Source organism: Panthera pardus, unplaced genomic scaffold (genome assembly GCF_024362965.1).
Source record: "Panthera pardus isolate Hobbes unplaced genomic scaffold, ASM2436296v1 HiC_scaffold_2, whole genome shotgun sequence".
Taxonomy (NCBI): Eukaryota; Metazoa; Chordata; class Mammalia; order Carnivora; family Felidae; genus Panthera; species Panthera pardus.
Window position 1 is genome coordinate 57,311,897 of NW_026526765.1, and position 24,977 is coordinate 57,336,873.

Consider the following 24,977-nt stretch of genomic DNA (forward strand, 5'->3'; position numbering starts at 1 on the left):
AATCCTTCTACAATGAATTCAGAATGTTTTTCTTTTCCTCTGGGTACATACTTTCTTTCATTTTAGCTTTGAGGAAAAGTCCTAAAAAATAGTTCCTATCAGGATCTTAATATCAGCTTCCAATTTGGCCCACTTCTGATTGTAGAGCTACTTAAAAAAAAAAGAAAAAAAGAAAAAAAAATCCTTTCAAATATCTTGTTAGGTGCCAGCCAGGAGCAACAGTAAATATTCCTAGTTGTATTGATCAACCCCATGAAGACCTAAGAAAGGTCACCCCTACGGTGACCCAGAGAAGGTGCAGAAGGTACTACCTTTCCAATATGCAGAGCCACTTCCAAAGATAACCAAAAGAAATACTTAGACAATTCCCCTGAGAGCTGGCAACACTTGTTAGGACCCCAGCTACAAATGTAGTGCAACCCACATCTCCATCTAGATGTATTTTTGGGACCCCCACCCCAACATCATGGTTGGTTGTTAAGCCAAGCTCCTGGGACACAAAATTAGACAAATGAGGCAGTAGCTATTCCTGGGCAAGAAATGATCAATAATCAATATTTTCCTGCCAATCTGAATTTGGAAAGGAAGAGACATGAAATTTTACCTTCTCTCTACTGGGTACCACAAGTAGAAATCTGGGAGAGCTGAGTTTGTTTTTTATTCTTATCCTTTGCAGACTACCGGTTTTCCCAGAACGTCATCTGCAGGTTCCAGGTGGGGTGCCCCAGTGAGTTCTCATCCTGGTCCCCAGAAAGTACAGAGAAGGAAAAATTTTTTTTCTGTCTCTTCTTTATAGTGAGTGCTTGGCTGAGACCACCTTTTCTCTAGGGCAGTTCGTAAATGGATAATCCTATCTAAGGTGGTTAAAAATTCTCCACTGAAGCCACCGTAATTGAAGATTATCTTTGGTAAGGTTACCTACTTGTCCAGCTTTAAAACAAAATTTTATTCACCTGAGCCCTCCCACTGGTCCCGCCCCCAGCCCAACCCCAGACCCAATCCGGTTTTTAAGTCAGACCCAGTCAGACCTGGGATTGCTGGGCGTTTCTAAGTTGGGGCTTGTCTATTAGGTCTGATTTCCAGAAGTAATGCAATGGGTCACCGTAGGGGAAGAAATGCCCAAATGAAGTCCTGAGGCTCCGAGTGTAGAAGCTGCAGATGGAGGATCTGAGAGGGATGTTCTTATCACCTCTGTAGGTGCCCGAAGCAGCGAGAAATCAGCAAACTCAAGAGGCTGAACAGGTAGCTTACCTCTCGTTTCTTGTTGCTCCTGGGGATTGTTGGGGGTCTCCTTCAATTCTGTCTTTGACATCAGAACTTTAAAAAAATAAACTGAGGCGTAAGAGTTTGAGTAAAAATCAACTTAAATTGGCAGTGCCAAAGCGGAAGTGGTTAGGAGAACTTTATAGGCTGGAGTTCAGGGAGAGACTTTCACAGACAAAAGCCTAAAGCAAGGTCAGGAAATGATTGATTGGCTACAGCTGAAAGCCTAATCAGCTGTTGGTGATTGGTTGTCCTTAGCATTTTGATTTCGTAGTGTTGAGTTATTTACAGGCTGACTTTGGTTTGCTTATGTCAGTCACCATAGCATTAGAGCCATGTCAGTCAAATGTCTTCCTTAATTAATTTAGCACTTATTTAATTAATGTAATGAATTTAGCACCTCCTTATTCCACAAGTGCAGTGTTTTTGATTTGGAAGTCATTTTTGTAAGCTGAGCAGAAACTAGAATGTCTAGAGCACTGGTATTGTCTGTTCAGAATTAAGCAGGATATTTTTAAAAGTCCATAAGGTGTATTATACCAGCATTTGTCTTCTAGGAAAATTATGAAAGGTTTTAAAACATTCATTTCCTTGGTATTGGTAAGTGTGTGGTGTGGGGGAGGGGTTCACCAATCACTGACTTATGGGAATGCATAGTGCTGAGGAACTGAAGAGACTTAAAACTTCGAAACCTCTTCTTACCCATTTAACATTTTATGCTAAGAATTATCATTGGACAGCCAGATATATTTCGAAGGATATTATCTAAGGAATCGTTTAAAATAAGGGCAATTTGAAAATAGTCATTTACCTTTAAGAGTTTAATAACATCAAAATGTTGAAGTATTATATAGCCCTAAAAAATGTATCTTTTTAAAGAACATATAAGAATATGGAAATATTTTTCAAAAGTACATATAGCCTTATTTATTTATTTTATTTTGACAAAGATACAGAGAGCAAGTCAGGGGGAGAGACAGGGGAGGAGACTGAATCTCAGGCAGGCTCCATGCTGTCAGTGCAAAGCCCAGTGTAGGGCTCAAACTCAGGAACAAGGATATGATGACCTGAGCCAAGACCAAGAGTCTGATACCTAACCAAGTGAGCCACCCAGGTGCCCCGATTTTTTTTTTTTTAATGTACCACAGAACATTAAGGAAAAGGTGAGAGTGACATACAAGGATATGTTAATAGGGACTAGTTCTGGGGAAACAGATAACAAAACATTTGTGTTTTCTTATTTTTTTTCCATAGTTTTCTAACATTCTACTATAATTTTATATTACTTAAAATTTTTTTTAAATATTTATTTATTTTTGAGACAGAGAGACAGAGCATGAGTGGGGGAGGGGCAGAGATAGAGGGAGACACAGAATCCAAAGCAGGCTTCAGGCTCTGAGCTGTCAGCACAGAGCCTGACTCGTGAGTCGAACTCATGAACCGTGAGATCATGACCTGAGCCGAAGTGGGTGCTTAACCAACTGAGCCACCCAGGTGCCTCTTATATTACTTTTACAATGAAAGTAAAGGAAGAAAACAGCTGAGCAAATTAGAATGTGATACTTTTTTGGCCAGATTGAGATGCTTGTCTTTGGTATTAAGCCATCTTTTTCTTACCAAAAATGTGAATACCTTTTTTTTAAGTTTATTTATTTATTTTGAGAGGGGGGGGAGAGAGTGTGTGTGTGCATGCACGAATGAGTGGGGGAGGGGCAGAGAGCTAGGGAGACAGAACTGCAAGCAGGCTCAGCAATGTCAGTGCAGAGCCTAAGGCAGGGTTTGAATCCATGAACCATGAGATCATAATCTGAGCTGAAATCAAGAGTCAGAGGCTTAACCAACTGAGCCACCCAGGCACCCCCTCAAAATGTGAATATCTTATTGTTTATGAGGATTTAATATCCTCCAGAGGAAGATGGTGCTATTTACATTAATTATGGACAGTCAACATGAAGACGAAAACTACTGTGAGAAACAAAAAACACTATTTTTTCCACTACTATTTAGATTACCTTTTCAGATTCTGTTGATGAAACATTTCTCGTTTCATATAAATTAATTTTAAAAATTACTAAATCTTTTTGGTCTACATTTTAGGGGAGTATGATGTATTAAATAGTACGTGTTAAAAAGAAGTTTGTAAGTCTTGTTTTATAAAAGCCTCAATTACTTTGGAAGAACAAGCTGGCTTTTTTAAAAAAAAAGTGAAATAAGCGATATGAAATTCAGAGGAAAGACTTATCATTGTAGTTATCATTGTGGGCAGAGCGCATAAGGGAAAGCATCGGAGAATGGATGGCATAGAATGAGCCGTGAATAATGGCTAGGGATTTGATAAGCTCACTGCAGAATAATAACACGGACTACTTATTGAGGGCCTATTACATACCAACTACTGAGCTAGACTTTCACTGTAGCCACTTCAAAACATTTACCACAGTGTTATCCAGGAGCTGATATCATCTCATTTTACAGATGAAGGAAAGTAAGACTCAGAGATACTAAACAACCTTTCTAAGGTTAAATAGCTAAAGAATGATGGCGGAAGGATTCAATTACCATTCTCTTCCTGCCCCTCCTCCCTCTACCCTCCCTTCTCTTCCTTCTCCTCATTGAGTCCTTGTGACAGGCATAGAATGTTATTCAGTGGTGACATCTCAAAGTGTTGGTTTCTTCTGCAAAAATGGTGTTAAAGTGGCTTTCCCAGGGTTGCAAAGTAAATGGTGGTGCTGGGAACAAGGTTGATTTCAGTTAGAGCTGAGGTTTGATCAGTGACTGCTCTTAAACATGCTCTATGAGCTTGAGCATGTTACTAAACTTTTTAGGGCTATGGGATCCCATGTGCAAAAGTGCTTTCTTCAGGGGCTCTTGGGAAGATTCAATTACTTGTTATGTGTAAAAGTGCTTAAAACAGGGCCAGGCATACAGTAAGTACTTGATGACTACTTTTTAGATGATTATTATTAGCAGCAGCAACAGCAACACTGTCATCATTATTTATGTTATTATTGTAGCTTTGTTACCAACCTCCCCCCCCCCCCCCGCAAAAAACAAAAATGAATATTACCAGTGGTACAGGAGGACATTTCAATAACTAGTGAAACAAAACTGAGAAGTTACTCCCATGTCAACTTTATCTGACATATATCCATTACTTCAAGGAGAGCATCTCAGTTTATGTCTACTCTGGCCTTAACCACTCTTTTACATTTGCTAATTTCCCTATTCTAGGAAAAAGATGGCAACTCATACTCAGAGCTTTCATTAGCTAATAGTATCTAGTTTGAAATTAGGAGCATTTGAAAAATTAGATTTATTTGACAGCTACGCTCTAATCATAGCAAATCATATGTGGGTTGTTGTATTTAAGGTTTTTATAATTGACTTTTAAGATAATGTGTGTAGGAAACTAAAATTCACTAAGATAAATAAAAATACTAAGAAATAATGACAATGGTATGAGATGGTGGCCATTGGGAAGGTAATGATGGAAATAGGGTGGAAAATTCTACTCTATAGGAAGCTGGCAAACTGGAGTGAGCAGAGTCCAGGGAGGAACCACTGTAATCAGAATGGAGGGTTTACATAGGGAATTAGTGGGGCAGAAGGTTGGTAAAGCTCTCATTTTTCTCATTTCACTATGTGAAAAACATTTCACTATGGAGTGCTGTCCATGAGGCAGCACTGGTCTGCAGGCTATCATGGGGGATTCTCTTCTAAACCACAGCCCTCATGTGAGGGCTCTAAGTGACCACTTCTCTTTGTGACTTACATTGAAGACATCTTTTTGGAATAGCCAATTTTATTCGGGCTTTCCACATTATGAATCTAATCTCCTGGAGGGCAGCAGCTGTGTCTGAATTCCTTTTACTTAAATCCTCAGTGTCTAAAGAACTGCTTGGGATGCTATAGGTGTCCAAGAAATATTTTCTGAGTTATTGAGTAAATTCTATCCGCTGAGGGTCTTTTACCAAGTTCATTTTGTTTGTGTGACTATATCTAAGAACTTTGGGATTGGTGTAGAGAGAAAAAGTGAATTAATTCAAAATTTAATTGCTATTTGACCTTCAGTGAGGTCAGTAGTGGCACTGTAGAAGTGTTTTGGAGACCTGCCACTGTCAGATGAAACATCAGTAGCACAAATTGAAATATTAAATCGATTCAAGAGGCCTAAAGCACACATAGTTGTCACTCCTGGCATGACATATAAGGGGCTTTGGGAGAGGAAATGTTACTGACCACTGAATTTCCTTAAAGGACCACATCAGTTTTAATCATCAAGAACTTTCATGGATTAACAGCACTGGGGTGGAAAAACATGTCAGTAGGGTAATGGAGAGCAAAAAGATGATGCTCCCACATGGTGACAGTGCTACTTTAACAAAACTCAAAGCAGGATGATTCACGAAACAATTTTGTACTATGTGTATGTGTGTTCCAAGTCAAGGCTGTCAAGGGAAATTCTTTCAGAAAGTTACCTCCGTGCTCTAGTCCATCCCTCTAGAGCTTCCTCTTACATAAATCACATACTAAGGATCATCAATTTAGATAAGGACATATAAAATTAGCCATTTGTAGGGTAATTCTGCTTTTGGTGTGTTTCCTAATCCAGGTATAAGAAATGGTAGTGAATTTTTGTAGGGGGAGAGGAAGGTTATAGATACTTTGTGATAAAAGATGCCACATCACACTTAACCAAATTCTTTGCACAGTGGTAGGTTTCAACTGCCATGACTACTTGGTCAAACAAAATCCCTCTGCCTATACTGAGTAATATTTTGGAAGTATATTTGTGTGACATCCAGGATTTTGCCTCTGTCTACCCATACGCTCTCCTGTTGTGGGATTGCTTCAGAGAGCCATTTTAGGTCTTTATGTATACAAAACAGATTGAGACTGTTCCCAAAATGTAGATATATTGTAGATCAGATGTTAAAATTCAGTAATAGCAACAATAGTAGTAATAAATTCTGAAACTTAATAATAGCTAACATATGGCAACCACGTAATATCATGGACCAGCTCTGATAAGGATTACATATACATATCTCATTTGATTCACACAACACTGCATGGAACATTCCAGACTGAAACCTTCTGTACTCCCTAAAACTTTTCTTAACCAATCAGACTTAACTAGATTTTTTCTCAGTTTCCGTCTCCTGATGAAGGTGGACCCAGTCCTGAAATAGCACTTATTTCACAGTATAATTCATGGTAGCATTATATTTAGTATAAAACAGAAAGACCCAAATTTGTGTCAGTATCAGAACCCAGGCTTATATTCCATATTGTGTATGGCAACTTTCTGAATAAGTGATACTCAATGAATGTCTTGATAGGACATTATAGAGGAAAAAAAGGTATTACACATACACTTTTATTTTATGGGCTGTTAGTCACATCACCTACAACTTCTTTAACGTAAAGGCCCTAGTAGATAATTTGCCTGACTCAAATATGATACATTTATTTATTATAAAATTTATCAATTCTAGATCATGAACTCCCAATTGCTCTTTTGTATTATTGAAGGAGACCTTAAGTGATGAAGACATTTCCCTGACCTTGGAGTGACTTCAGGAGACAATTTAAAGACAAGACACAACAGCATTTAAGAAAAGCTCAACATAAATTTGAGTGCACTCCAAAGAGGGAGTAGTTGTCACCATGGTGATCTTATTCTTTCCTAGACTGAGCTCAGAATGAAAGGGGAGGAGTTTTCAAAGGAAAGATGCTGAAATAGGTGGACCAAAAACCTGGATACAATATGTAGCTCTTATTAGAAATATGGTGCTTCGCTTGAAATTTTGAACCCATGCTTGGGATCAGATACTCAAGATAATTATTGTTAAGTAGCCTGAGAAAGCCCCATTCTATTGTTACAATATTTGTAAGTAATTAGAAAGTTATCTTGTTAATATCACTACAGTGCTAAAAAGCATTATACTCACACTGGCCTTTCTTTAACAAACATTTGGAATATTTATTAATCCTATGCAACGTGCAAAGTGCATTACATCCATTATTTCTTTTAATACATACAAAAAATCTATGTGGTAGATACTATAATCATTCCCATTTTAAAGATGTGGAAACTAAGGCAAGTGAAACAAACTGTCTTTTGACTTTTGGTTTGGATCTGATTTGAATCTTTTTTTTTTTTTTTTTTCTTTTCAGTTAGGTTTCCTTAGAAAAAATGAGGTAAATAGTCACTTGGGCACTGACTCTTGATTTCAGCTCAGTTCATGATTCCAGGATTGTGGGATTGAGCCCTGTGTCAGGCTTGGGGCTGAGTATGGAGCCTGCTGGAGATTCATTCATTCTCTCTCTCTCTCTCTCTCTCTCTCTCTCTCTGCTCTTTTTCCCCACTTGTGCATATTCCCTCTCTGTGAAAAACAGATAAACAAGAACATCCTCATGGAGCTTGCTGTCTAGTGGTTTGCCTAGGTCACACAGCTAATAAGTAGCAAGTAGCTGATCTAAGAGTCAAACCAAGGTTCAAACTCACAAACCCCACCATAAATAACTAGACTCTGCATAACAAAGCATTATGTCAATATTATGATGTTAGAAGCTCTGTTTATGACTGGCCAAACCTACAGGTCAATGTTTGGATGATATAGGTAGAAAGACTACTGGCATGAGTCTGGAGTACTCACAGCTGTCATTACTTGTGTGCCCCATTTTGATAATTCCAGGAATCAACTACCAAGAGGGTAACTTTTTTTCCTATTACATATTACCCAGAAGTCTTTCTGGGTCTGGCAATTTCTCTCAGCCACAAGTGGAGGATGATTCTCTTCTAGTTAGGCGGTGCCTTCCTCTTAAACTGAACATATGAAGCAGACATTTATCAAAACCAACCCTGGCTGCCATTGTGGTGACAGATGTCACAGCTAGACCTCCCTCAAACAATCCTGGAATGACTCTCTGGAATTCTCTGTGTGCCAACAGTCATTTTCAAACACGACAATTTTTTGCTTACGCTTTTCCCCTTGCTTTCCATGTGACCTTCATCATCTAGTTCTTTCCTCAGTTACTCTAATTTCTAATTTCTAATAATTGTGGAGAAGAATTATTTCCTTTTAGAGAAATCGCTGAGACTCTGGCAAAATTACTATGTAGGTATTGTTGGTTAACATTTGGGAACATTGACCCTCTGCCTTATGGCCCCTCAGGTACTGGTATTGTTCACTTTTTAACCAAAAACAAAACAAACAAAGAAAAACACCTTCTTTTGTTTCCTTTTCAGATACTTAAGGGATTTCTAGCCAGTATCTTCGTTTCCCTGAAGGAAATGTATGGGAGCCAGCTGCTAAGTGCTGGTGTTTGCATGCACCTGTTTGTTTATTTTTTAAAATGTAATTGGGAATATGCCTAGAACCATGAGTCTGTTTCTGTAGTGCACTCTAAGCAGATTTCGGCACACAGAAGACAATCACAGCCTTGTATTGTGCATTTCCTGCATGCATAGTTCTCTATTTGGCATTTTGCAAAGATATAATGATCAGAAATGCCTGGAACACAACTTTAAATGGGGAGATGAGGTACTAAAAAGTAACCAAAAACATTAACTCCATATCAGGGATTGCAACACTCTTTATCATTGGCTTTTAATACCGGCTATACTTTCATATCCTCTAGGAAACTTTGAAACACACACACTCAGCCTGGTATCTACCACTAGTGATGGTGATTTAATTGGTTGGGGGTGTGGCCTACATACTGATATTTGGCAGAAGCTATGCAGGCAATATTATGTAACTGGGCCTAGAACCATCTCAAGGCCTGCCTTTCCCAGGTCATCTCTGGGTATCTGCCTCCATACTCCTTTGTTGTAGTCAACTGTTCTGCTTTCTGTTTGAGCATACAAAGCTCATTCCTTCTTGATAACCTTTGTTGTATCTTTTCCCTTCTACAGAAATGCTCATTACCTAGATCTTTGCATGGCCACTTCATTTGTGCCATTTAGCTCTCAGCTTCCATGTCATTGTTTTGGAATCTATATGAGCAGACTTTCTGTAACTGTGCATTGCTGAATGACAGTGGCCATAAACAGGGGCACCATCTTTCCTATCAATATTTTCTCCAATTTCTCTCAAATCAACTGGTTTTGTTTATTTTTTCCTTTCCAAGTTACTAAAGGAAACCAACTTGTTTATTTAATTAATTTAATCAATCTTGAATCATTGAAAGGTAGGGACCAAGAGAGCAGGGACTTTCTCTGCCTTCAGTTCAGTATTGTATTTATGGTACCTAGAATAGTACCTCGCACCCAGTAAACATTTGTTAAATGAATGGTCTGTGTGTGGTACATGAAGCTGAGAATCTCTGCTATAAGGCAGTGCTGTAAGGTAGTTGAAGTTCATCAGGAAATGTTAACGGCTGAGGTAAGGTTCTGCATGGATTTCAAATAAAGAGAGTGGTCCTGACAAGATGTTGGAAGGCTTCTCTTTGTAAGGGGAATAATCTCTCTTAGATGCTGAAGGAAGTCGTCTCAGAATACAGCAAGCTTGTTACCTTGGCAAGGATGAACAAGTGATGATTAAAATTAGCTTGATCTCATGATCTGATATAATCATCCAAACTGAACACAATATTTGGAAATAGATCACAATTGATATCTAATGCAAATATTTCTAAATGATATTATCATAACTGGTGGAGAGCCTGTAGTGTCCCTAGTTCTCATGAAAACTTTGAAAGCTGTATCTTGATTTTAATTAATATGCTGAGAAAAGTGAGAAGCAGTTAATGATGATAATAATAGATAACTTCTAGTATTTATTGAGTGCATCTCAGTGCTGGGCATTGGACTACATATTTATATTTGTGATACAATTTTAACTCTCACAACAAACTTAGGAGGTGATTAATATCCACAATTTACCACCAACAAAACTGAGACTTAGGAAAGCCAAGCAATTCACAGAAGTCTCATCCCATTTAAGTGGTTGAAATGTAATTTGAACCCAGAATCATGGACCCCAAAGCTGTTACAGTCACCTAAAATGCTGCACTGCTCAATTTGTGACCTTGATGATGGTCTGTCTTCAATACTAATTGCATTTTACTAAGTTAGAATTTCAATAGAAAGTACAGAAAGATTTCAGATTACAAATTCTTATAAACTTTCTATTTTTTGAAGTCCAGCATTTGCAGCTCAAAATAGGTTTTCACAAAGGAAGAGTGTTAGGAGACATCACCAGGTCACTGAGTCCAAACTTTGTAAAACTTGGAATATTTTCTTAAGAAAAAGAAAGTACTTTTATCTCGCACATTGTTTTATATATTAAGGGTGATTAAAGTTTTTTTTTAATGTTTTCTGTTTATTTTTGAGAGAGAGAGAGAGTATGAGCTGGGCAGGGACAGGGAGAGAGGGAGACAGAATCCACAAAGCAGACTCCAGACTCTGAGCTGCCAGCACAGAGCCTGACAGGGGGCTCGAACCTGTGACTCATGATATCATGACCTGAGCCGAAGTTGGATGCCCAACAGACTGAGCCACCCAGGCGCCCCAAGGGTGGTTTTTAATTATGGCAATAGCATGTAACATTTTAAAAGTACATTAAGAATTTGCCTATGTTTTAATGTTATGCTAATATTTAAGCAAAATATTACTACCAAGAAAGGCTCAAAAAGTGCTCAATTTTTAGCTAATACTTAAATTGAATGCTGATGCCTGGTTAATCATTTAATTAGAGACAGTAAAAAAAGATGTTTGGGTGATTTTAGATGGATGCCAAAGGAGATTAGGGATTCTTTCAAAGAATTTAGGTGGATTGCAATTATTTTTATTACATGTGATTTCATTTCAAACTGGATTATTTTTTTTCTTTTTGTGTGAAGGTATCATTCCTCTTCAAGCATTGTGATAGAACAAGTGAGATTATGGGAGGGTTTGAACAGGATGTGCGTGTCCAGGGCATATGGAAATGGAAGTACATTTGGTGTATTGTGGAGCATCAGACATTGAAGATAGAGGAGGAGGGATGAACATGGAAAGGATTTTAAAAGAAAAAAATTTGCTTGGGTTAGGTCCAGTGGCCAACTACCTTGGTTTGGATCAGTTGTTTTCCAGTGTCTAGACAGCTGGCCAAGGGTCTGCAGGTGAGATTGGAGCTAGGTGAAGAGAAGGCATGAGCTGTCTCAACTCAACTCCACGCAGGAGCTGGTCTGCAAAGCCCCTGTGTTTCTAACTCAGGGGAGGGGCTGCTTTCTCTTTAGTCATAGAGGATTGACAGATTATATAAAAAGGCAATTCCTGTTGAATTCAGGTACCAGTACAAAGAAAGTACCAGTTCCTGATAATCAGCCTCAATTGATATTGAGTGCACAGGTGGGCCTATTTTTCTTTTTTTTTTTAATGATTTATTACTGTCAGAGAAGAACGGTAATAAACCATTCTAATGTATTTCCTTTAAAAAGTGGAGCTACTGCTGGTTTGTTTTTAAAACAAATAGTTAATTCAAAACCAACAGAATTCTCCTTTTTAAAAAAAGATGGTAGTTGCTTATTTACTTCATTTCAAAGGTTTTTTTTTTTTTTTAATTCAGTCTCCGTAGCAACAGAGACATCTGTCTCTATTCTCTTAGTCATTAAAGCCAAAGAAAGTAGCTGCTTCAAAAATAATAAAGGCAATTTCTATGAATTGGGTAACTGTTAATTGTTGCCAAGAAATCTTAGTGAGATAATGAGGCATACAGCAATTGACAAAGATCTTTTCATTGATGTATGAGCTTCCAGCTAGCCCATGGTGGTTAGCTAATATATACAGTACCATCGATGAGGTATTGTGTGATTCACTATGTAACGCACATAGAGAAGTGATCTTTACTCTTTCTGATTTCTTTCAGAAGTATGCCTTGCTGTGATTTTTCTGATTGCTTAGTAACTAATCATAACTCGTGATTCTAGAGAATGTATTTGCCCATTACATTTCATGAAAGTAGAAAGGTTTGAAGCATTCACAATGGAGATCAATGCGACAAATAGTATAGTAGTCGGTGGTGGTGTTAAAACACAATATACTTTTTATTTGGGTTGTAGATTCTGCAAAACCATTTGAGTGAAAATACTTAAAATTGCTCTCGATTCTAAAATGTATATTGGCATTTGTGCTAAAACTGTTTGCAGGCCCCTTATAATGAAACCCCAATCACCCTCTACAATAGCTTCGCTAATAAACACAAAACAGTTTGTCAAGGCTTTCTGCTTTCCCAGCAGCCAAGGAAGCAAATTATATTAAGTCAGTATTTTTCATTATTGGCCCTGTGTTTGGCACATGCCTGGCTGTATGTGAAACTACTGTTAAATGGGTAATAACAGAAGGAGAAACCAAGCGTATAAAAACAGCTTTTTGTGATTTTTTTTTTTTAATCAGGAAATATGCCTCCGATAACCAGATGTGGAATAGCTCATCGTGTTATTGGCCCCATAAGCCTATTTTAGTTTCTTAAAGGGGGTTGGGGAGGGAGGATTACAAATGAGAGTATAAAAAATGCTGAATCTTGTTTCAAAATTTGGATGTTTATAAAATTTACATATGCATGGATAACTATCAAGGAAAGTATACTGGATATTAAATGTATATCAATTTTAGTAGAAACATGAATACAAATTTTGCTTCTATTGGCGGATGTGTGGTGTACTTATAGTACAGATAAGAAACAGAAACTAAAACATGGTTTTAACCTCACAATGACATTTATTTCATGTCAAACTGTAGGTATATATAGTTTGGTACATCATACAAGTAATTAAGGCATTGGTGGTTGGAAATTGGGTAAGATCTTGGAATAAAAATGTAGACATAGTTAAGCAAATCTTTTTAGTTTTGGGATATTTTTATCATTTGTGAAGTATTTTCTTTAAAAATCCTCTAAATACAGATATTTCTAGTAAATGCTTGTGAATATAAATGAATAAAAGACATTCTCTTGTATAAATTACAGTATTCATCTGCATAATTTTGCACTGTTAAGGTGACAAACTGTTAATTTCCTTTCAAGATGCCTTTAATATAATGAAAGTAGAAAGAATTTTCCCAACAACCAAGTAGAAATAGACTTGACTAGCTGTTGGTGACTTTTTATCAAAAGTTTAAAAAATTCAGTGTAAAGAAAATCTTGGCACTTGATGTAGCATTTATAACATACTCTGGAGGATCTCAAAGTTACAGTACTGGCTTTGTTGATCAAGTTGTAGCATATTGTCTATCAGCATGTCACTTAACAGCAGGTGGAGGCCTTGAAATGAATATTTGCCTCACACAATGGCCATGGACAGCACTTATCTCTTTCTCCAGATGAGAGATTAGGAAGCTGTGGCCTATGGACCACATTTGACCCACTGTCTGGTTTTAAACAGTCTGTGAACTGAGAATTAATTTTTTTACATATTTTTCAATCATTGGGGGAAAAATCAAAAGAAGAAAAATAGTTTGTAAAATGTGAAAATTATACAGAATTAATATTCTGTGAGGTTTTATTGGGACAAAGCACACCCACTTGTATACATATAGGATGTGGCTTCTCTTTTGCTCCAGCCACAGAGTAGTTGTGGCAGAAATGCTTGGGGGTACAGAACCTAAAATAGTGATTTTGTGGCCCTTTCAAGAAAATGTTTGCTGATATCTGCTCTAGATTTAGGTTATAGCATCAGAGTGAATCCAACAAAATGTGACTAATAAAACATGTTCTAACGGCTAATAAATGCAGTTAACATTTTATAAGAACCTGGTTTCCCCAGGGAGTGTGCTAAATATTTTGTGTGGCTCTTCCCCCTGAATTTCTACACCGGCTCTGCCAGGTGGATACTGCAATCATTCCCATTTAATGGATGAGAAAACAAACCTAAAGGAAAGGCTTGCACATAGCCACACAAACAAGATGTGAGGTAGCTAGGATTTGGAAGTAGGTTTGTCTGAGGGCAAAAGTCATATTTTAACAAAGGCACTATAGTCATCTCTAAAATTAGGATCCCTTACAGATGAATGCCAAAAAAAGAAGCACTTTTTTTTTGGGGGGGGGGACAACCACAAAGGAAATGAGCAGACATTTCCTTAACAAAGAAATACAAATTCTTTCTTAGATAGCTGTTAATTTAGGGAGGGAGGTGAGTGAAATGATTGAAGCTCTATGTGGTTTTCGGACTTGAAACCCGAGATTTGGATTTCCTTTCCCCACAAATTATGGTTAATGATTTGGCAGGGTCTCCAGAGTTTCTGAAACACAACCTTCAGGCCACCATTCTGGCATTTCCGCTGGCTGGAGCATAATTGTGTGGCTACCACAAGATTGGGAGAACTGTGTTACTCTAGTGGACTTTTCTACGAAAGAGAATTCACTGGGAAAATCAAAACGTTGTTACGACGAGGAGAAAGAGTGGTCCTCTTAACTGGTCACCTGGGACATGATTCTGTGGTACTGGGAAAGTCACTTAAGCCAGATTCACTCTTACAACCCAGGATTCCACGGAAGCAAGCACTCATGGGGGAGGTTCTAAAGGCTGTAGGCCACTTCTTTACTTATCCCCTTTTTCTGGTTCTGTCTTTTGTGCCAGACTTTGTATGAGCTAGGATTCTAATTTTAAGAAATCTAAGTAGATAAGGAATATATTGGAAGAACGTCAGGTAGTTTCTAGAATCATCAGGAAGCCAGGAGAACAAGGTTGATAAAGGAGGTAAGAACAGCAGATTTGGCAACAAGAGGCATAAGGTTGACCTTACCAAAGAATTGGGCTAACTGGGACAATGTCACTAGTATTAATGCTATTGAGTGTGGCCACCTTGATCAATTCTTGACCTCTCCCTTCACCTTTGTGTCTTTTGTAGAAATTTACAGTCATGGATGGGAATAGTGAATTGCCCAAGTTATAGACTAAGTGCCTCATCTTACTAGCCAGGTATAAGAAGGAAGGGCCAGGTGGACTCCTTCCATTTCCATAGTGGGAGGAAAAGGGTTTGGATATCATGTAGACAAAATGGAAGTGTATTTATCAGTATATTTGGTGAAAGCCTGGAATAAAAGATGATTTTCCTAGTCCTTGCTCACAGGAGAGATTGATCCATAGTCCTCAAACTGCTGTGTTATCTCTGGGCAGTGTTTCTTGGAAAGCACAGTCAAGGGATTGCTTACTGACCCCATGGATGATGAGAAATGCCCTATGACATCTTGTAAGAGTAGAGAATGGTGATGCCTCAGCTGAGTTTCAGATGGTAAATATAAATATTCAGGACACAAAAAGGAGGTAATAAAGCATTGCAGCAGGATTTTGGCAAAAAGCCAGTAATTACAAAAATTAAAATGCTGCTAATTTGATAGCATATTTAAAGTTTTAAAAAAAATTCCAAGTGGAGACTTCCGGTTTCAATTTTATATATAATACAGCTTTATTGAGGGATAATAAATTATACAATTTAAAGTGTACGATTTGATGAGTTTTGACATATGTATATTCCCATGAAACCTTCACCATAAGCAATTATATTAGCTTCAAACTTTCTTTGTGCATCCCACCTCTACCTCCATTCACAGGAAACCACTGTTGTGCTTTCTATCACTGTATATATACAAACATATACACAATATATACCATATATATATATATATATATATGGATTTTCTAGAATTTTATATGAATGGAATCATCCATCATTATATACTATTTTGGGGGATGTGTGATTTGGATTCTTGTGTGGGGAGTTTGGCCTACAATGTTGTGTGAATCAATAGTTCATACTTTTTCATTGCTCTTCATAATGCTCACAGAAGAAAGGGAATAGGTAGCTACATCACTTGTCACTATCTAAAATCTAACACTATTTTTTTCAATATATTTATACAGTCCACTGAGACTGAATGAAAAAACTCCTCCAAAACTGATCATTTGAAATGGTTTGAGTAAGCATTATACTCCTTGCATAGGTCACCTGGAAGGAACCTGAGTGAATTCACTGCAGGTTGATTTTCTTATCCTTTTAAGTCAGGAAACCAAATCTAATCCACAGGTGGGGAAAGTCTCTGTTAACCTCAGCTGCTGTGATTTAAAATTAGCTAAGCGAGGGGCGTCTGAGTGGCTTAAGTCAGTTAAGCGTCCGGCTTCAGCTCAGGTCATGATCTTATAGCTTGTGAGTTCGAGTCCTGCGTCAGGCTCTGTGCTGACATCTCAGAATCTGGAGCCCACTTGAGATTCTGTCTCTGTCTCTCTCTGCCCCTCCCTGGCTCATGCACTGTCTCTCTCTCAAATATAAATAAACATTAAATAAATAAAAAATAAAATTAGCTAAATCAGTACATTTTTAGGGACAAATGAATTTCCTTACAAAATGAGATATTCTTGGAATTTGTTGGGCAAGGTATGTTAAATCTAAATTTAAACATTTATAAATTAGCAAATATTTCATGGGCTTCTGATACGTGCCACGTATTGAACTTGGTAGCAGAGATACAGAGATGACAAATAGATGGTCCCAGATCTGGAGAGACTTCTAGTGTAATAAGGGTACATGGTTACAAAAGGTGTATATGTTAATTTACAAACAACTACTTACTGAGCATCTATTATATGCCAGGTCTTGAGTTAGACCCTGTGGAAATGGCTCCTTTCCTTCAATCTCAGAACTTGATTTCCAGTGGAAGAGATAACTGATAAGTAAGCTCATAAGTGAACAGGATTACTTTAGATTATAGGAATTTTATAACAGAAAAAAAGCAGGGTGACGGGGTAGTAATTTAGGAAGGCCATTTTATAGAAAGAAATCATGAACAGTTTTGCTGAGGAGCAGGAGAGTTGGGGCAAGAACGTTTGGGGAGGCATGGAGAATTGCAAGCACAAAGACTGCTGTGGGGCAGGGCCTTCCCGATTAGCTGGACATGAAGAAGAAGGATTTGTCTGGAGGGGGTGAATCAGTGAAGAGTGACTTGAAGTCAAGGTGAAGACATAGGCAGGGGAGATCCTGTAGGGCTTTAGCAGCGATGGGCAAGATCTGGGTTTTTCAATTTTTATTAGGTGAACCAGGGAGCCCCTCGAGGAATTTAAAGGAGAGAATACCTGTTTTTCCCCCTATCTTTAAATTTTTATTTTATAAGTGAGTTCAAGGTAACACAATAAAATAAATCCTATTCATACAATAAAATGAGCAGATCTTACGTGTTCAGACTGAGTTTTGATAGTTAAACTCAACTTACCTGATAACCACCATCCCTATTGAGATACAAGACATTTAATTCAATTTTGGAGAAGTTCCCTTGTTGCCTTTTCAGGTATGCTTTTATTTTTATTTTTTAATGTTTATTTATTTATTTTTGAGACAGACAGAGCACAAGCCAGGGAGGGGCAGAGAGAGAGAGGGAAACACAGAATCCGAAGCAGGCTCCAGGCTCTGAGCTATCAGTGCAAAGCCTGATCCTGAGCTCCAACCTATGAACTGTGAGATCATGACCTGAGCCAAGTTGGACACTTAACTGACTAAATACCCAGGTGACCCCTGATTTGTTTTTTTAAAAGATTAACACTGAGAACTCTGGTAGAAGGTTCACTTCCGTATTGTTACCTGACTATATTTTCCTCTCCATAATTGTAATGCTTTTTAAGGGTCGCCATTTTTGTTTGTTTGTTTGTTTGTTTGTTTGTTTGTTTTGTTTTGTTTTGTTTCTGGCTCCTATGGGCCACAGGCCTTCTGTTCTGATCACTCTCTTTCAAGCATTCTTGGGTACTTTATTTTCAAGGTCACTTCCTAGTGAGATTTTGGTCTCTACCTGACTAAACTCGAGTAAGGCATAAGCCTCAGCTCAAATCCTCACTTTTCATAAAGCCTGAAGCCTATAATTAATCCATTCCAGACTGGTTTGTGTTCTCTGAACACGGAGGAAGTTCCTCAGCTATTCCATATTGAGTTTTTATTTATACTATCTAGTAGAGGGGTATAGAAAAAGAGATGGCTGCAATGGGAATAAATATAGTAAATAATTTAGAGAAAATAATAATGATGATAACATAGAGGGGAAAGGCAGGTAAATTCTGTCTCAGTGCAGCTTTGTAATTGTTAAAGGGAAAGTCTTATGCAACATGTGTAGACTTGGTCCAGACACACTGCAGCCTTGGTTTTGTAAAACTGCTGAAATGGTTTGGTTTTTTTCTTTATCTTGCACTGTGAGTCGTTTTTGTCCGCAATCTAGTCAGCGAGTCATGAAGGCTTACACACTCCAGAGAACGCTGGATGCCTTTCTGCTGGATTCAGACTTCACTCTCTGCTGCCTTGTCATCCATCTAAATGCTAACTAATGCCTTCTTTCTAGAAAGTAAAACGCTCAAGGCATTGGCTTGTCAATGGTGGGTATTTGCCTGCACTGTTCCCTTGGCCTACTGAGGTAATGGATCATCAGGATTTACTTATTTTAAAAATGATTTAATGTAGTATGTCTGTGTGGGTTGATGGGTTAAAACTTCAGGATGCTATTTACAAAGAATTGCAGAGAAACCGAGGGAAAATGGGGCCTTGGCCAAGATTTTCTTCCTTATTGATGCTGCCATCACAAATATTTAATTGGCATCAAGGTAAATATTCAAAGGTTAATGTAGCATGCTGTTAATGGATAATGAAGGTGTACAATCCTTGCTGCCTCACTTTGCTCTTGGAATGTAATTACCAGTGTAGGGATAGTCAGATATGGAAGCAGTGTACCATCTTTTGGCATTCACCTACAAGTACCATACACAAGAAATGGTGGTTATTATGATCCATTTTGTGTATTTTGATGCATTAGTCACAGTCCGTTGTTTGCATTTCCATGTGTTTAAGATCCAACATCAGTGAATTAGATGGTGCTTTTTGGCAGCAACACAACAATGTTGAAGATTTATACATTGACTTTAAAGTGGAGTTGAATTTATTTCTAATGCAACTCCTATCTTTTGCATCTCTGGGCAGAGGTGGGGGGTAGTGGGGAAAGACTCTTAAAGTTATTTTTCATGGTGTGTTTTTTTTATGTTTCTCACATAACAAACTTAGAAAAGAGTCTGTACATAACAAGTGCTCAATAAATGCAGCCCATGACTATTCCTCCTATTTTCTTGCTTTTCTAGATGATTCCTTTTTTTTTCTGAGAGCCTTTGTGCAAATCCTTTGTAATTTTCATTGTTGTTATTTGACTGATGTTACTTATAAAAATATCATGCCAAAAGTTTTCCTCTATTTTCCCCCTTTCAAAAATTCCCTCAGTCTTAGAATTATATTCCATGCCAATGAATTATGCTGAAACATAGTACTTTTATATGGTTATCGTCTGGGAAATGAATAGAGAGGTAGCTTATGCTATTATTTCTGCTCCAATGCATTATTTTTAAAACACTTAACAAGAATCATGAGGAGTAACATAAGGAAGTAGGAGTATTTGATCTGATGAACCCTACGGCATTTAAGTGCAAACCACACAAACGACATGTTAACGGAAGAGAATGGTTCTGACCATACAATCCTCATTCCTTTGCTTCTTGTGTTCCACGTATGTGCTGATAATAAAGGAGAGCTGGTTTTGAATGGTCAGTAAGTCTTAGCTAAGCCTCTTTAAACTTAACATTTATTCACTTAGTTTTTTTAATGTTTATTCATTTCTGAGAGGGAGAGAGAGAGAGAGTGAATTGGAGGAGGTTGGGGGGCGGGGTTTGGGGGGAGCAGAGAGAGAGGAAGACACAGAATCTGAAGCAGGCTCCAGGCTCTGAGCTGTCAGCACAGAACCTGATGCAGGGCTCAAACTGGTGAACTGGGAGATCATGACCTGAGCCAAAGTCGGACACTTAACCGAGTGAGTCCCTCAGGCATGCCTTTAAACTTAATATTTATAAGAAAGCATTTAAATTTGAGATTTGAGGCTGCAGAGTGAACCACACCCCCGGCAGCCCATCAGCTGGGGTTCCTGCCTCCATTGATTACTCCAGCCTTGCTCTCATCTTCTCAGGGCTTGCCATCCCTGTTGTTTCTGCCTGCTTTCTTATTAAAGAAGAGATTAGCAGCTGTTAAATGCATATTAGGACCCAACTGAGACTTTATTTGAGATGAAAACAGAAAACTTGAAAACACACTGAGAAAAGGGGAGCCCCTTAAGGAGGGCATGGTCAGTTTTTAGAAGCATTTTGTCTAAAATAAATTGTTTCTAAGACCCAGTTTTCATGCTTGGGGAGGTTTTTGTATCAATAGATATGAACCAAAGTGATGCAAATTAATTGAAAACAACACTGGGTTGGTAAGCATGACTTTTTTCATTTTGTGTCAACTAAGCAAACTCTAACTAATTCTCTAGCCATGTCTGTGTAGTCCCTCTGCATTAACATCGCCGGGGGGTGCTTGTTACATTACAGACTTCCAGGCTCACACCAACTTTTCTAAAATTTCTGCATGAGAAATTTCTTTGCCAGAAATAGGTATCTTTTGACTTTATTAATGTAAAACTGTAAGAGTGTGGGATGTGGAGCCTGACCAGCTGGCTTTGTACCGCCAGCTCACTGAGTATGTGACCTTGGTCCGGTTACCTGACCCCTCATTTTCTCATCTGTAAATGGGAGATATAATCGTATCATCACTTCCAGTTGTTTTGGGACTTTGAGACAATACCCGTGAAGCAGTTTGCACAGTGCTTGGCAAATATCAAATGTGCTGTTAAATGTTAATTATAATTATTGTACTGGTATAGGTGTTAACATTTTATCAATAATAGTAAAAACATTACATGGAAGCTTATTTGTGACAGACTTGTAAAACAATACCAAAATCTTCATATATTTTGGAAACATAGAAATCTCAATCTTTGGGGGCACTTGGGTGGCTCAGTCATTTGAGCATCTGACTTAAAATCAGCTCAGGTCACGATTTCACATGTTGTGGGATCAAGCCCCACGTAGGGCTTTACATTGACAGTGTGGAGTCTGGTTAGGATTCTCTCTCTTCCTCTCCCACTGGCACGCACACACTCTCTCACTCTCTCTTTCTGGAAATAAATAAACTTTAAAAAAGAGACATTTCTGGGGCACCTGGGTGGTTCAGTCGGTTAAGTGTCCGACTTCGGCTCAGGTCATGATCTTGCAGTTAGTGAGTCTGAGCCCCATGTTGGGCTCTGTGTTGACAGCTCAGAGCCGGGAGCTGCTTCAGATTCTGTGTCTCCCTGTCTCTCTGCCCCTCCCTGACTCGTACCCTGTCTCTCTCTCACTCTGAAAAATAAGCATTAAAAGAAATGAAAAAAAAAAAAAAGATATTCCAAGCTTTGTAGCTCTCTCTCAAAAGTAACTTTAAAAAATCACAATAAAAGCAAATGAGTTTTGTGCAGTCGGCATTTCCTTTCAGTGGCTTTCAGGAAAGATCTTCTAGGATATAGCCTGTAAAAGGCTGCCTCAAGAGCTGGATGACCAGCATGGAGTAAGCCCTGCTGTATTGTTCATTGGTGGAATGATGTGGCAGATTTCCTGCCCTGAATCTTCCATTGACTTTACCTTTGAGAATGGCCATGGCCAGAACCTGTGAGCAGCCTTCCACCCCCTCACACCTGCAGACTGAAGGCTGTCCGGTTCTGGCAAGGTAAAATGTGCCCTTCACCTTTTCCCCTGTAAAGATGGCCTTGTGCTTTCACTGTGTACATTTTCAGCCAAGTTCCCACACACTGGGTTTTTGGCGATTAGAGGGCTTTAATTACAGCTATTAGACAGACAGTCTGAGCAAATGACAGTGTTTTTCCTCTGGTCATGTAGCAAACACTTGAAAGGGGGAAGGCACAGATGGAGATGGTGTGTGAATGATTCCTGCTGTTCCAATGCCAGTGGCACCTGGGTGATGTGAGTTGGTGATGCTGTTTCTCTTCTGGTCCCAGGAGACCTGCTGTGACTACTTGGAGCACACTGGCCACTGTGTCTGTGCTTACTGCAATTTGGTTGTGACTGCCTCCAAGGTCACCATTTTTCTCTATTGTTCTCCTTGCTGCTAGACCACATTCATTTTTCTTGAGGCCATGCTTTGGAAGACTGAGAGGGCCCTCCAAATGGCTCTTGATAAATGCATTGAAGGCTCTGATCCTTTTGCTTTAATAGTTGACTATTTTCCCCCTTTCCCATGCAAATCAACTTTCTGTCTTGCCATTTCTTTTGCTTCTGCCATGTTATTTTAACATACCTAGGGCCTGAGAAGAAACTTCTCAACTTTTTTTGGCAACAAAATAAGTTTTCCTTTACATTTATAAAATGCTTCCCTTGTATATCTGTTATAAACAGCAATCCAGAGAATTAATTCAGGCTATTTTCAGACCTATTTCCAACATTTTGATGACTCAGAATCTGAATCAGAGCAAATAGAACGCGATCTAAATACTACAAGGTGACACAAATTCAACACGAGTGGGAAAGGATTAAAAAGGCAGTAATTGCAGTTATTCATCTTTAATTAGTTTATATTGAGAGAAGTAATGCTGTGGTTCTAGGGATATATGTTTAGGTATCACTTGCATCATTTCTCAAATATATAGTCCCAGGAATATAAAAATAACTAAAATTTATGGACCCTGTAACCAAAATCAGAGTTTCTCTCTCCTTGCTTAAAGTTTTGAATGTCCTTGTTCTATGGTTGATGAATTCATGATTTCTCTTACGTCCCCATAATAATCAACAGTGTTCTAATTGATCTACCTGAATTCTAATAACTTCTATTGACTTTGTTTAGAGACTCTATGGTATAATTCCTGCCTTCAAGAAGACTCTAGTTCTGAGGAGAGGACTAATATGAAACTAAGGTGAAATTGTTTGCTTATGCAGTAATTACTTAGGGAATACCAAGTACATTCCAGGCAGGGCACTACTACTATTCATGAACAAAATGAATGTAGAGGAAGTAATGAGTTTTATACAACTGTCACTTGTGAGAGACTGTCTTTTCCAAAGATAAAGGCACTAGTAATATCTCCCTTCCCCTGTGCTCTTTGGTGATATGGCCTGCCCACTTCCTGTTCAAGAGGTGGGGTATATTTCGACCACCTTGATTTGGGCTGGTCTTAGGGATGCACTTACAACCAATGGACTTCTGAGGCTATGTCAGAAAAGGTCAGGCAACTTTTACCTGGAAATTTTGGAACACTTGCCTGCCAGACACTCCCTCTCAGGGAATGCATCCTGGACCCTGGCTACCATACTGTAAGACATAAGACCACATGAAAGGGCCCTCTGAAGGTACTCTGACTACAGCCATTGGGTCACCTCTACCCACAAATTAGATGTATATGAAGATAGTTTCAGACCCCAGATTTTTCAGTCTTCCCAGACATTGTGGAACAGAGGTGATCCAATCACTTGTGCCTTGCCTAAAATCTTGACTCACAGAACCTGATGTTGTTTTTATACCACTAAGGTTGACTGACTTATGCCAATTTCTAATGATAGAGTATTGAGCAAAATGGAGATAGATAAAAAAGATGCTACTGATATGCCTGATAATAATAATCAGCTACTGAAAGTTCCTATTCATTATTGTGTCCCAGATCTTGTGACCTGATGCTTATATAATCTTCACATGGATCCTGGATTTGGTGTTCTTGCACTTCCCGTTTTCTGGATGGTGGAACTAAGGCACAGGGAGGTGAAATAACACATTCACATAGTAAGTGAAGGAAGAGGATGTGAAGCCTTTGTGCTTAACGGCTTGGATAGATGGTATATCTAAGGGCTAAATATGGTACAGTCTGGCACTGGTGCATGAGTTCAAAGATTCTATCACTCAGAGATGGGCTGGTTTTAAACTTTGTGAGGTTTTGTGAAGAGATAAAATTTATACAGAGCTTGGTCAGGTGTGTAAGGTTTAGATAAGCTGAGTAGGAGAGGAGAGACAGGCATTTAATGTGGAAGTAACCATGGGAACACAGATAGAAGTGAGAAAGGAATTCAGGAGTGCATAGATGGAGAGTAACAGGTAATAAGAGAAGCTGGGAAGAAGTATAGTATAGGATGTTGGATAGCTCCTTGAGAGATGCAAGCATCTGGGGCATTTGACCTGGGAGGAGCATGTCTAGATGAATACTTCATTACGAAGTTAGTCTAATAACAGTTTAGAGACTAGGCAAACCTGAAGGGGGTGGGCAACCAAAAGACAAAAGAACAGCTCAGATGCTATTTAATTAGTCCAAGACAGGAATAGGTATATGGCGGTGGTATTGAAGATGAAGGGCAAATTTAGAGAAATTTCAAAAAAATCAATGGTACAGCTTAATAACAGATTGAATATAAGGGTTGAAAGAATAGAATGTGGCAACAATAATTTCTAGCCAGTGAGGTCAGAAGTGTCACAAAAAAATCTCTTACATTCAAATATTGCCAGAAGTAATGCTACTGAAGACCAGTAAAGGCACCAGTGTTAGAATTTTGAAACTCGAGCAGTTTTTGCAGAGTTGAAAAATCTTACACAATAATATCATAATACTTTATGATTATATCATCTTCTATCTAGAAGACTCTTCACTTTTCTATATGTGATATGCAACTGTCATATTTGATACTCACTACAAGACTATGAGATGTAGGACAGGTGGTGATCCCGTGTGCAGAGGATGTAACTAAGTATCACAGAGGTTCAATTCCTGCTTCAACACCCCATGATAGATGGGACCTCGTCTTGGGACCAGGTGCTCTGGCGTATAGTCCACTGTTATTTTCCATTTAAAACAAAAACTGCCTTTTTGGAAAGA

The 24,977-nt window shown here is 38.5% G+C and overlaps 1 protein-coding gene across 12 annotated transcripts in view; it reads left to right on the top strand.

Annotated features, from left to right (window-relative positions):
* The window catches only part of TENM2 (teneurin transmembrane protein 2), a 1,291,038-nt gene that overhangs the window by 154,316 nt on the left and 1,111,745 nt on the right, over window positions 1-24,977 (top strand). Inside the window, exon 1 of one of the 12 annotated variants that reach the window (XM_053907070.1) lies at window positions 1,223-1,242. The exons of the other annotated variants lie outside the window; for them this stretch is intronic. The gene's annotated coding sequence lies outside the window, so the exon portion shown is untranslated. Of the gene's footprint in view, window positions 1-1,222; window positions 1,243-24,977 lie in introns of those variants that run through there. 12 annotated transcript variants of the gene reach the window in all.